A 12757-nucleotide genomic window follows, 5' to 3' on the forward strand; every position below is an offset into this window, starting at 1 on the left:
GGACTTGTTTACATGACATCCATAGACTGGTTGACTTGAGTGAGGGCTTGTGTGATGCATGTTTAGCAGCAAGCTCTTCTTTGCATTCCTGTTTGCTTTGGTTACAGCAGAGGTTCTCAGTGTGGATGGTACTACTCCAAAGGGGGTGCTTGGCATGTTGAAATTGGTGTCAGATTTTAGGAGGTGCAGTGAGGTAACAATTAATATACTAAATTTAACGTATAGTAGTAATTATATTCTACATGATAAAAACTTGTAATGGTTATTAAACTAAATGATAGATAAGTATATATCATGGCTAAAGACATGTTTGAACAAGAATAATTAATTTTATCTCTCTCTCTTGATTAGTATTTTTAAGGCATACAATAATACTTGTTTCCTTTGTATATTGTGATTGCTATTTATATAACGTTTATAAATTATCTTCCATATTAAGTTAGTTTAGTTGTGATACCTTACTCACTACTTTGGTGGATGCAAAGCACGACAACTACTTAAAAAAGGGCACTAGGAAAAGGTTAAGAACCACTGGATTACATATAAGATCATCTTTTGCTATTTGATACATAACTAGGGCCCTTAACAGGCGGTAACCACCCCAGGCTAGAGTGAACTTGGGAATAGTGGTAGCTGAGCGGTACTTCCATACTCCTTGCAACTCCTGAACTTCCAAGCTGAAACCTCATTGCTGAATGCAGTTTAATATCTTGCCCAGTGTAAGACAACATTATTCAGTATATGTCTTTTTTTGAAGATGATAAGTGATTGTAATTCAGGAGGGATTTGGTTGCTATTTCTAGAAAATCAAGTAACCTTTATAGAGGATCCCTTATTTTATTGTCAGCTGAATGATGTAAGTACTAAATTTAAATCTCAGTAAGATTTGAATTGTGAGTTGAAAATAACAAATTTGGGAGACAGTTATTTGTTTCGGTCTAGTGTTGACTTTAAGACAGCCTATAATTATAAACTGGACATCTGTGCACAACTTCTAGTCAATGTTCTCATTAAAATGATTTGTCAACTACTACTACAGCAAACTTTGTTTAAGTGAAATTTATAGCTAAGTTCATAAAGAAAATTCTGAGAAACTCTTGTTTGTTTTCTTAAACATTCTCTGTACTCGACACTTCTGTCTCCTCACCCTGAGGATGGAGACTGGATCTACCTGATGTTTATGTGTTTCCACTACTGGCTGCATATCTTTGGACCTTTTGCAAACTACATTTGCAAACATTATTACCTAATTCCGAACCCCCAGAAACAACTGTCGGATCTGTAATACCATAACCTTCTCCCCTCAATTTTCTGTGACTTCCTACTATGTGTAAGTTTGCTCTGATAATATATAAATATCTATATTTATGCATGAATGTTCATAAAGTGAATATTTTCAGTCTTTGTTTTCTATTTACATGTATATATGCATGTATATTTTATATATCTAGCTCAGGTGTTTTTTTTTTTTTTTTGCATCATTCTCTCCCCCCCCCCCCCCCCTCCCCCATATATAGAAGCAAATTGTGTGTAATTTGTTTACAGCTGTTAGTTCAATGTCAGTTTTAACATGGCGTGCAAAAATGAACATACACACATACATTATATATATATATATATATATACTTTATTTAAAAGCAGCAGAAATATAACAAAAAAACCGTTACTCTGAGTTTCACGTTCCCGTTCATCGGACAGTTTTGTTAGAAAAAAAGAAATTAGTTACGATTGTTTTGAATGACTTTTGTCAATGTTATGATTTTTATTCCTTTTGACATCTGATAGCCGTTACTTTTAGCTTACTTTAGAAGCAAATTGCACGTAATTTTGTTTACAACTGTTAGTTCAGTGTCAATTTTAACATGGGGTGCAAAAAAGAAAACATTTTTGCTATATTTTCCTTTTTTATTTTGGTAAAAGCAAGAAAGCTTCTGAGGCTCACAAAGAGATATGTGAAGTTTATGGTGTTGATTGCTTAACAGAACGCACTTGTCAGAAATGGTTTAAAAAATTCCGTTCTGGAAATTTTTCACTCTAAGATGACCAACATTCTGATCAACCTACTGAAGTTGATGATGACTGAATCAAAGCCATAATTGAATCTGATTGTCGTATAACTGTGCGAGAGATTGCAGAGAGGTCAAATGTATGACACACAACAAGTGAAAATCCCTTGAAATATGTTACTTTCCTATCTAGCCTGAAATCTGTAAGATCTCTGATATACCACAGCTGAATGGTTTGCAGTGTCCAACAGAAAAAAGAAATTACTAGAAGATAAAATATGTACATGTATTTAACTCTATCAATAACAATCTGTCTGAGACTACTCTTGCTTTTGATACAAACTTTGTTTTAAAATGCTCTAAATTAAAATCTTCCCTTACAATTTTGTGTCAGTTTACTTTCCAAAATGCCTAATTAATAATTAGTTATTTTAATTAATCCTTCTCATTGCATCTTCACCCACTCATTCCTGAGGTTATAGGAGCAGAATCCCCAAACATGCCTTCCATTGAGTCCTGTCAGAAGCAACAGTCTCCAATTGACCTGGTTGGATCCTTAAGGTAAACCAAATGAGCTCATGGATGTTACCCAACCATCTTGCTTGTGGTCTACCCCTGGGTCTCTTGCCAGTTGGCTTTTCCTGTAAAACCTGTCCAGTGATTCTTTCCTGAGACATTCTTACCACAAGTTTGTAGTATCAGAGCCGTGATCTCTCAACTCAGAGAAACAGTGGCTCTGCCTGGAGTACCTTTCCAATCTCTAAATTGTGCACTCTGTTGAGTTACCTTACTCCAAAGACCCTTCAGAGGAACTGCATTCCAGCCACTTGTATTTGCTTTTTGTACATTGAGATTTGATTTTTAATTATTTTGAAAATTAATTGAAATGAAGTCTATATATTTCAACAGAAATAAAATAACAAAAGAGTTAATCAGTGCTTGAGTGTAAGAATTAGCATACGATAAGTGAAGTAATGAAAATAATCGTTACAAAAGAAAAAAAAAATTATCTGCCTATTGACCTTGGTTTCTATCCATTATTATAAACCTTAATCTTTGGAATTATTATCTGATGCTTTGAAGATATAGCTTCAATTTATTTCTATTGTTTAAGTTCTCTCTTTTTTTTATATATATATATAACAAAGGGTTTATCTTGGTGAGATTTGTATAATCATGTGAGAAGTCTCTCAACTAACTTATTGCAGTTTGTTCTACTTCCTGCCATGTCAGTTAACTTTCCTGCTGGATAGGCAGTAACTTCCTATGACAATGTCCAACATCTTATGACGTAAATCAACCACCTCTAACATAGATCTATCTCCTGTGAAAGTAGGTCAACCACTTGTATAAATTTACCTCAGATGATATTTGGGATGTAAAAAATGAATCAATGCTTACATTTTTCTTATTTTTAGATATCAAATAATTTTTTTATACTATTTTAACTTATTTATACAGAAACAAAATTAATTCTCTGATAAATATATAACGTCTGAAAAATTAAAACTACAATTAATTTTAAGTTAATATTGGAAAAATTTACATACATAGGTGCAGGAATGGCTGTGTGGTAAGTAGCTTGCTTACCAACCACATGATTCCGGGTTCAGTCCCACTGCGTGGCACCTTGGGTATGTGTCTTCTACTATAGTCTCAGGCCGACCCAAGTCTTGTGAGTGGATTTGGTAGACAGAAACTGAAAGAAGCCTGTTGTATATATGTATGTGTGTGTGTGTATGTTTGTGTGGCTGTGTTTGTTGCCCCAACATCGCTTGACAACTAATGCTGGTGTGTTTACATCCCTGTAACTGAGCGGTTCGGCAAAAGAGACCAATAGAATAAGTACTAGGCTTACAAAGAATAAGTCCTGGGGCTGATTTGCATGACTAAAGGCAGTGCTTCAGCATGGCCCCAGTCAAATGACTGAAGTAAAAAAAAAGACATAAAAATAGAATGACAATGATAGTATCTTTTTGTCTTATTGTAGCATGACCACCACAAGGATAAATAAATTGGAAGATATGTATTTTTTTTAATGACTTAGAGTAGGAAGGGCTGTGTACATGGCACATTCTAGGTTCTCCGAGATTGATTGTAGGAAGGGAGAAGTTATCCTCTAGCATGGATTTGCCAAAGTAAATTCCATTAACTCTTGTGATTCTAACCTGTCTGAAACTGCCCTTGGTTCTATGATAAAAACTTCCCATTTTAAAGTGATTTAAATTACTCCTTTCCATCTAAATTTTGTATTATGTTCCCAAAACCTGCTTAATAATGGAAAAGTTGTTTTACAAAATTCTTCATTATTTTCCAAGTTGTTGAAACAAAATGCAGTGTTTTTTTTTAACAGAAATATGGTGACAAAATGTTTAAGTACATCCAGCAATCTTGCATACTGTTTCCACCTACCAAATTTCACTCGGAAGGGTTCAATAGAGGACATGTGTTTGAAGTGTTATACAGTGGGAGTGAACCCCAAACTATGTAGTTGTGATGTGAACTTCCTAACCACATAACCTGACAAGGATATTGACAAGTATTATTGTCTTGATTCTGTCACTGATAATGGTGCTATTGTGTTTTACTGAGAATCGGTAGCTTTGTGGAAAGCTTTTCCGCTTTGTAAACCACATTTCAAATGTTGAGTTTTTTTAAGATGCCTACTTTCTTTGAGAAGTAGAAAGTAGGGGATTGCAGCGGGGTGGACATGGAGAGGGGGAGGGGGGTTTGGAAGATGCCTTACTGGGAAGACTGACTTGTCAGAGACATTTTTTTAATACTCTGGTAAGTTTGCCAGAGTTCAAAAGGAAAGGGGATTATGTAGGGGAGGGGAATGCAGCTAGTTGTGAAGACAGATGGCAGGAGGGGGGAGGGGTGTTAAGATGAGTCATGGGAGTAAGGGACATAGATATGAAGGATACCTTTAGGGTTTCATTTTTTCTTAAATAGACAGGTCATCTCAAGCATAGCAATCTGAAAATGTTGTCCCTAGAATCAGAATTGGCTGGGAAAAGTTCAGAGTAACTTGTTGGCCCGCTACTGCTAATTATGTCACCTAGGTAACAGAAACTCTTTACTTCCACTAAGGATCCTCTTGGACATTTGAGGGAATCTATTTCTTGTGTGTTCTTAGTGTTTATTGTTCCTGCACATCTACCACACACAAAGACTACTTTCTCCATTAACCTTCTTGTGAGTCTACATCACCTCTTATGTGTGTATATAGCTTGCACTAGGTACACTGTATGGAATTTCTCCCTACATCCTTTTATATATATATATATATATATATATATATATATATATATATATAGGAGAATGTACGAAAAAACAACAACAGACGAGAACAGGTGGTGTAAATAACAAAATGATGTATTAGTATGACGCTCTAACCCTAACCCTAACTCTGACCCTAAAACCGTAACCCTAGCCCTAATCCTAATCCTAACCGTAACACCCTAGTGGAAATCGTGCGGGTGTTAATCTGAAAAATGACCAAACCCTTTTTGTGGTCCGAAAAACGGGTTGGGCGGGTGGGGTGACTGACAAATTGTTACATACGTTTTTGTTTCATAGTTGTGAAATATAAATAAAACTCTTTCGCTCCCAAAGTAGTATATGTGCGTATGTGTAAGAGTGAGAGGGGGGGGAGAAAGATGAACGATTTAAAATAAATAAATGATTTAAAATAAATATATTTGAATTGTGTGAGAAAGTATATATAATCTTATTATAGAATATAGTGTCTTTCAAAACCATCTTATATTTGAAACTATCTCTCATGTTTAAGAAAAGAAATGCATTTTACTGTCTTCCTTAGCTACATTTTCTTTCGTAATACGCTTTGTCTCCCTCTTCCACTTGTTCGTTCCTTTTTTTTTTTTTTGTTGGACGCTGTCTTGGTGAGAGAAATTTTTTTTTCCTTAGCCGCTTTGTCTCCCTCTTCCACTTTTTCATTTTTTTTTTTTAGACGCTTGGCAAACACTGTTTCTTCCCTTGTCACAAACACTATTTCTTTCTTTCTCTCTCTTTCTTTCTCCCTCTCTCTTTGTTTCTATCTCCCTCTCTTTCTTTCTTTCTCTCTCTCCTTCACGCGCGTACGCACAGATTTGACTTCGCCATGTCAACAAACTTCAAAATTGGTAAAAGTTTATCGATTTTTACAGCTATACGCGGGTGCCTCTGTGAGAAAAAGTTGACAAAAACACAGATAGGGTCATGAACAATGTCCTCCTAAAATTGGAGCGACATGCGTGCTAATTTGTGGACGTGCATAACCCACATTCACGTACACACACACACACACAAACATCTGTTTTATAGATATTGATATATATGGGAGAATGTACGAAAAAAACAACAACAGACGAGGAAAGGTGGTGTAAACAACAAAAGGATGTATTAATTTGACGCTCGGGAATACAGAAAGTCTTTAACGTTTCGAGCTACGCTCTTCAACAGAAAGAATACGGAGAAAAAAAAATTGAATGGTGTTTGGTCAGCGATTAATATATATATTTAAGAATTTAAGGATTGGAGAAAACGCATGTTATAATTGCATACTTTATTCCTACATATGTTTCAAAGGATTACAACCTGTGTGATCCATAGGGATCTTTGATATTAAAATTGTAACCTTCTCATCAGGGAAAGCATGGGAATCATCTTAAACGTAAGACATTATGACCGATTATGAAAACAATAGATGGATAAGGTTATGACTTGATTCATTTGAAAAAAACCGTTAGAGAATTGGACGCTGCCGGATAGTGGGTTGGACAACACATACCGATCAACACATTCCAACATATGTAGGAATAAAGTATGGAATTATAACATGCGTTTTCTCCAATCCTTAAATTCTTAAATATACTCAAATACCCAAAATTTCAAGGAGTTCCTGCCTTAAAAACAGGAGCTAACCACAGTTATTTTGTGTTCTTTGCTACATTGGTTTCTATTAACCCATTTATTCTATCAGAAGAATTTTTATTCATTAAGATAGAAGAAATACACATAATTATATATATATATATATATATATATATATATATATATATATAATTAATATGACAACAAAAGAATGAATGAGACTCTTTACTCTTTTACTTATTTCAGTCATTTGACTGTGGCCATGCTGGAGCACCACCTTTAGTCGAACAAGTCGACCCCAGGACTTATTCTTTGTAAGCCCAGTACTTATTCTATCGGTCTCTTTTGCCGAACCGCTAAGTTACAGAGACGTAAGCACACCAGCATTGGTTGTCAAGCGATGTTGGGGGGACATACACACACACACACACACATATACATATATACGACGGGCTTCTTTCAGTTTCCGTCTACCAAATCCACTCACAAGGCTTTGGTCGGCTCGAGGCTATAGTAGAAGACACTTGCCCAAGGTGCCACGCAATGGGACTGAACCTAGAACCATGTGGTTGGTAAGCAAGCTACTTACCACACAGCCGCTCCTACACCTCGATATTATGTCAAATAGAGGAATTTATCTATAAATATAATATGTGGCAACTAGTTGGTTGTCTGAGTTTTATTATGACAACCAACTAGTTGTCACACACACACACACACATATATATATATATATATATATATATATATATATATATATATATATATATATATAAATCAGGCAGGGCTATTTCCCTGAAGAGATTAGTAATTTGTCTGTTTTCCTACTTGGACTTTGGTCTTTGCTAAATTAACCCTAAGATCTTTTGATTCTAGGCCTTACTTCTATACCTGAAATTTCTTCTCTACTTCTATAGAATTTGTTATAAGAACAAGGTCATCAGTATAGAGGAGCTCTCATGAGCATCCAGTCGAGAAGAGATTGAGAACTAAACCATGCTGGACTTCTCCCTGGACACTAAATTTGTTGCTCTACTCATTGCTGACTTTCAGCTTACTGATGGCTCCCTGTAATTGGCTCAGACGGCTCTTGTGGCTTGATAAGCTATTTCTCTGAAAGTAAAATTTACAAGTGGTTTCATACAGGACAGAAGCTATATTGTTTCATACAGGACAGAAGCCATATTGTTGTGGCATTTGTGGTAGGCCATTCTTTCATTGAAATAGCTTATGAAAGAATGGTTTATGAGAAATGCATTCATACAGGACAGAAGCCATATCATTGTTATATTTGTGGTAAATTTTCCTCCTCTATTATTCCAACATACTGTCTTTAGATGAGAATTGTTGATTGATTTCTTTCCAATGTTTCTAAGAGAGATGTTGAGTGAATTTATCTTAGACTTTTGCCGGTATTTTTGTTGTCGTTGAGCAATAGTTTATCCTTGTCAAAAAGTTGTGGTAAAAAGAATTCCTTTTGGGGCATCTTATCTTTATATCAAGGACATTATCCTATATGTGATTTGAGGGACATTTGGCTATTATTTCTAGCAGGTTGAATAACCATGTAGGGACTTGCATGTTGGGTCACTTATCAGTATGTATTTTATTCCATGGAGTTAGCCATTTTGGAATTTAAACTCTGGCATTTTAAGTGCTAGTTGATATATCTTTTATCTTTTATCTTGTTTCAGTTATTAAACTGTGGTCATACAGGGGTACTGCTTTGAAAGGTTTAATCAAACAAATTGACTCTAGTACTTGTTTTGAAGCCTGGTACTGACTTTAGTGGTCTCTTTTGCTGAACTGCCAAGTTGCAGGATGCAATAAAATTAACACCAGTTGTCTATCTATCTATCTATCTATCTCTATCTATCTATCTATCTATCTATCTCTATCCATCCAACTGCACATATACAAAGGGCTTCTTTTTGTTACCATCCACTTGTAAGGTTTTGATCAATTTGGGGCTATAGTAGAAGACATTTTCCCAAGGTGCTGTGCAGCAGGACTGAACCCAAGGTCAAATGGTTGGGAAGCAAACTTCTTAACCTCACAGCCATGCCTGCACCTGATAACTGTTTGTAATGTAATCATGCTTTTGTTCTTCTGACTTATATATAGGGATAGTGATGATTAGCTAAGTATTACTGCATGTTTACTTTTCTGTTTTTCCATTTACAAATATTTGAAGAGGTCTCTATCATACCACTACAAAAAATTCTTTGAGGGAATGTTTTCATTATAAAATCATTTCTATTTGTGTCAAACCACTCAAAACTACTTGTAGTAATCTATTAGTTAGTTGTAAAAAAATTATTCCATTACTGTTTTATGTAAGAACCTCTTGTAATTGTATTCTAAACATTAACTCATTAAACGAAACCTAAAAAAAACAAAAAAAAGCTAATGCGTGAGAGAGACAGAATGAGTATGTAATGTCTGTATAGTGTCACTTGACCTGTGAGAAATAGCAGCTTAATGTTTTTCAAGTTATTCTTTATCATTTGAAATTGGTTTGGGGTGACACATGATATCTTTCGTGCGAGATCGTTGCCAGTGCCCCTGGACTGGCTCTTGTGCGGGTGACACGAGGTTTTTCGAGTGAGATTGTTGCAGGTGCCCCTGGACTGGCTCATGTACGGGTGACACATGAAATATTTCGAGCGGGATCGTTGCCAGTGCCCCTGAACTGGCTCATGTGCAGGCGACACATGAAATCTTTCGAGCGGGATCGATGCCAGTGCCCCTGGACTGGTTCATGTGCGGGCGACACATGAGGTTTTTTCGAGCAAGATCGTTGCCGGTGCCCCCGGACTGGCTCATGTGCGGGCAACACATGAAATCTTTCGAGCGGGATCGTTGCCAGTGCCCCTGGACTGGCTCATGTGTGGGCGACACATGATAACTTTCGAGCGAGATCGTTGCCAGTGCCCCCGGACTGGCTCTTGTGCGGGTGACACATGAAATGTTTTGAGCGGGATCGTTGCCAGTGCCCCTGGACTGGCTCATGTGCAGGCGACACATGAATTCTTTCGAGCGAGATCGTTGCCGATGCCCCTGGGCCGGCTCCTGTGCGGGTGACACATGAGGTTTTTCGAGCGAGATCGTTGCCGGTGCCCCTGGACTGGCTCTTGTGCGGGTGACACATAAAAGACACCATTTCGAGCGTGGCCGTTGCCAGTACCGCCTGACTGGCCTTCGTGTGGGTGACACGTAAAAGCACCCACTACACTCTCTGAGTGGTTGGCGTTAGGAAGGGCATCCAGCTGTAGAAACTCTGCCAAATTAGATTGGAGCCTGGTGTTGCCATCCGGTTTCACCAGTCCTCAGTCAAATCGTCCAACCCATGCTAGCATGGAAGGCGGACGTTAAACGATGATGATGATGATGATGATGATGAAAATTATTAGATTGTTGGACTAAATGTTTGTGGCCCTTTACATTCTGAGTTCAAATCTTACTAAAGTTGACTTGGCTTATCATCCTGGTACTTTGATGGTTCTATATGTTTTATTGTTAAAACCGTGTTCCAGTTAAGTATGGTGTTTATTTAATTGACTAAATTTGCTCTTTAATTTTCCTACTCTGGTAGGGCATTGGCAGAATTGTTTGTGCATCAAACATAACTGCCATGCAGTATTTAATTATGGTTCTGAGTTCAAATCTCATTAGGATTGATTTTTGTCTTTCATCTTTGCAAGGTCTCTTTTACTCTTTTACTTGTTTCAGTCATTTGACTGCGGCCATGCTGGAGCACCACCTTTAGTCGAGCAAATCGACCCCAGTACTTATTTTTTGTAAGCCTGGTACTTATTCTATTGGTCTCTTTTGCTGAACAACTAAGTTACGGGGATGTAAACACACAAGCATCGGTTGTTAAGCGATGTTGGGGGGGGGACAAACACAGTCACACAAACACACATATATATACATATACATATATACAACAGGCTTCTTTCAGTTTCCATCTACCAAATCCACTCAAGGCTTTGGTCGGCCCAAGGCTATAGTAGAAGACACTTGCCCAAAGTGCCACGCAGTGGAACTGAACTTGGAACCATGTGGTTGGTAAGCAAACTACTTACCACACAGCCACTCCTGTACCTGTTAAATAAGTACCAGTTGCGTATTGGGTATTGATCTAATTGGCTGTTCCTTTCGATACAGAGTTTGTGGCATAGTGTCTCTGTTAGAAACTACTATTATTATCATTATTATTTCAAATCTTGCCTTGTAGCATGCCAGACAAATTGGCATTTCTTCCAACTAAATTCCACCAGGGCCAGCTTTACCTTTCATCCTTTTGTGATTGGTAAAATAAGTACCAGTTGAATACTGGGATTGTGCCTAAGTTACTTTATTATTAAGGTAAGAAGATGGCTGAACCATGAGCATGTCAGACAAAATGCTTAACAACATTTCTTCCTACCCTTTACGTTCTGAGTTCAAATTCTGTCACAGTTGACTTTGCCTTTCATCCTTTCAGGATTGGTAAAATAAGTAACAATAAAACCCTGCGGTTGATGTATTCGACTTACTTCTTCCCCTAAAAATGCTGGCCTTGTACTTATCATAGAAAGGATTATTATTATTATTATTATTATTATTTTTATTATTATTATTATTACAACTAGGAAAAGTCAGTAGGCTTGTAGTTTGGCACTTTTGTCATCTATTACTACTTGTCCATTGTGCTTTGCCCCAGTCTATGTCTGACCGCACTGAAATGTCTGCTCTTTTACTTTTTATGGAAAGGACACATTCCTTTCCATAAAGGTGCTGCATCACCATCAATACTTACTGTGTAAAATACCAGGTATGCTGTGGCTGATGATGTGCAAGCATGCTTTGTAGCTGCAATAGAAATCCCTTGATGTTGAATAAGTCTGGTTGTCATTTGTTAGACACATTTCTCCACAGCCCGTCTCTTTAACAGAGCTACAGTCCTGGATCAAGCAACAGGATGCTTGGTATCACAACCCTCTACCATTTTGGCAATGCAGTAGGTGGATATTCCATATTAGCATTAAGTAGAGGATTAACGGTTAGAAGTGAAGGCGCATGGCTCAGTCGTTAGAGCGTCGAGCTTACGATCATGAGGTTGTGAGTTCAAATCCTGAACCGGGCTGTGTGTTGTGTTCTTGAGCAAGACACTTTATTTCACGTTGCTCCAAGTTCACTCAGCTGTAGAAATGAGTTGCGATGTCACAGGTGCCAAGCTGTATCAGCCTTTGCCTTTCCCTTGGATAACACTGGAGAGGGGAGACCGGTATGCATGGGTGGCTTCTGGTATTCGATAAACTACCTTGCCCGGACTTGTGCCTGGGAGGGTAACTTTCTAGGTGCAATCCCATGGTCAGTGATGACCGAAACTGAAGGGGGTCTCAATGGTTAGAAAAAGTGCCAACATTCTTGCGCAGTGATGAAAATCAACTGGTTGGTCTATTTTTGGAGAATTTTAAAACTAGGATCCATGGATAATTTCCAGAAATATCTGGCCTAGCGGTGAACATTGCCAGTTTGAAATAACCTCCACAGACATCGATATGCTGTCAGCTTAGGCCTAACTGAGATGCATGTAAGTAAATGAAACTGTTCAGCATGCATTCAATTAGTATTTGAGCATTGCTGACTTGTGGAGATATGTCAAACAGCTGCTGTCATGTGTAGGCCAGATCTTGCTTTCAGTTGATCTTCACAATGGACTCCGCTAAGTCCATTATGCTGCCTTTCTTTGGTTGAGAAGGGTAGGCAGTTTTCATCTGTCTAGTGGTCTTGGCAAAAGAGGCTGCGTAGTAGACAAGAATGAAAGGGCTGAAAGCAGACACCTTTTTGAGTTCCACTTGAAAAGAAGATGAGAGTGGAGAGGACAG

At 37.6% G+C, this 12757-nt stretch overlaps 1 protein-coding gene across 15 annotated transcripts in view; it reads left to right on the top strand.

Moving 5' to 3' along the window:
* Positions 1 to 12757, top strand: part of LOC106870742 (arf-GAP with Rho-GAP domain, ANK repeat and PH domain-containing protein 2) — a 285612-nt gene that overhangs the window by 20240 nt on the left and 252615 nt on the right. For 3 of the 15 annotated variants that reach the window (XM_089352853.1, XM_089352844.1, XM_089352847.1), the window contains exon 1: positions 432 to 1330. The exons of 11 other annotated variants lie outside the window; for them this stretch is intronic. The gene's annotated coding sequence lies outside the window, so the exon portion shown is untranslated. Of the gene's footprint in view, positions 1 to 431; positions 1331 to 12757 lie in introns of those variants that run through there. One more of the 15 variants, XM_089352855.1, reaches the window with a different exon arrangement.

The sequence above is a fragment of the Octopus bimaculoides genome, chromosome 5 (genome assembly GCF_046866305.1).
Source record: "Octopus bimaculoides isolate indiv1 chromosome 5, ASM4686630v1, whole genome shotgun sequence".
NCBI classification, from domain to species: domain Eukaryota; kingdom Metazoa; phylum Mollusca; class Cephalopoda; order Octopoda; family Octopodidae; genus Octopus; species Octopus bimaculoides.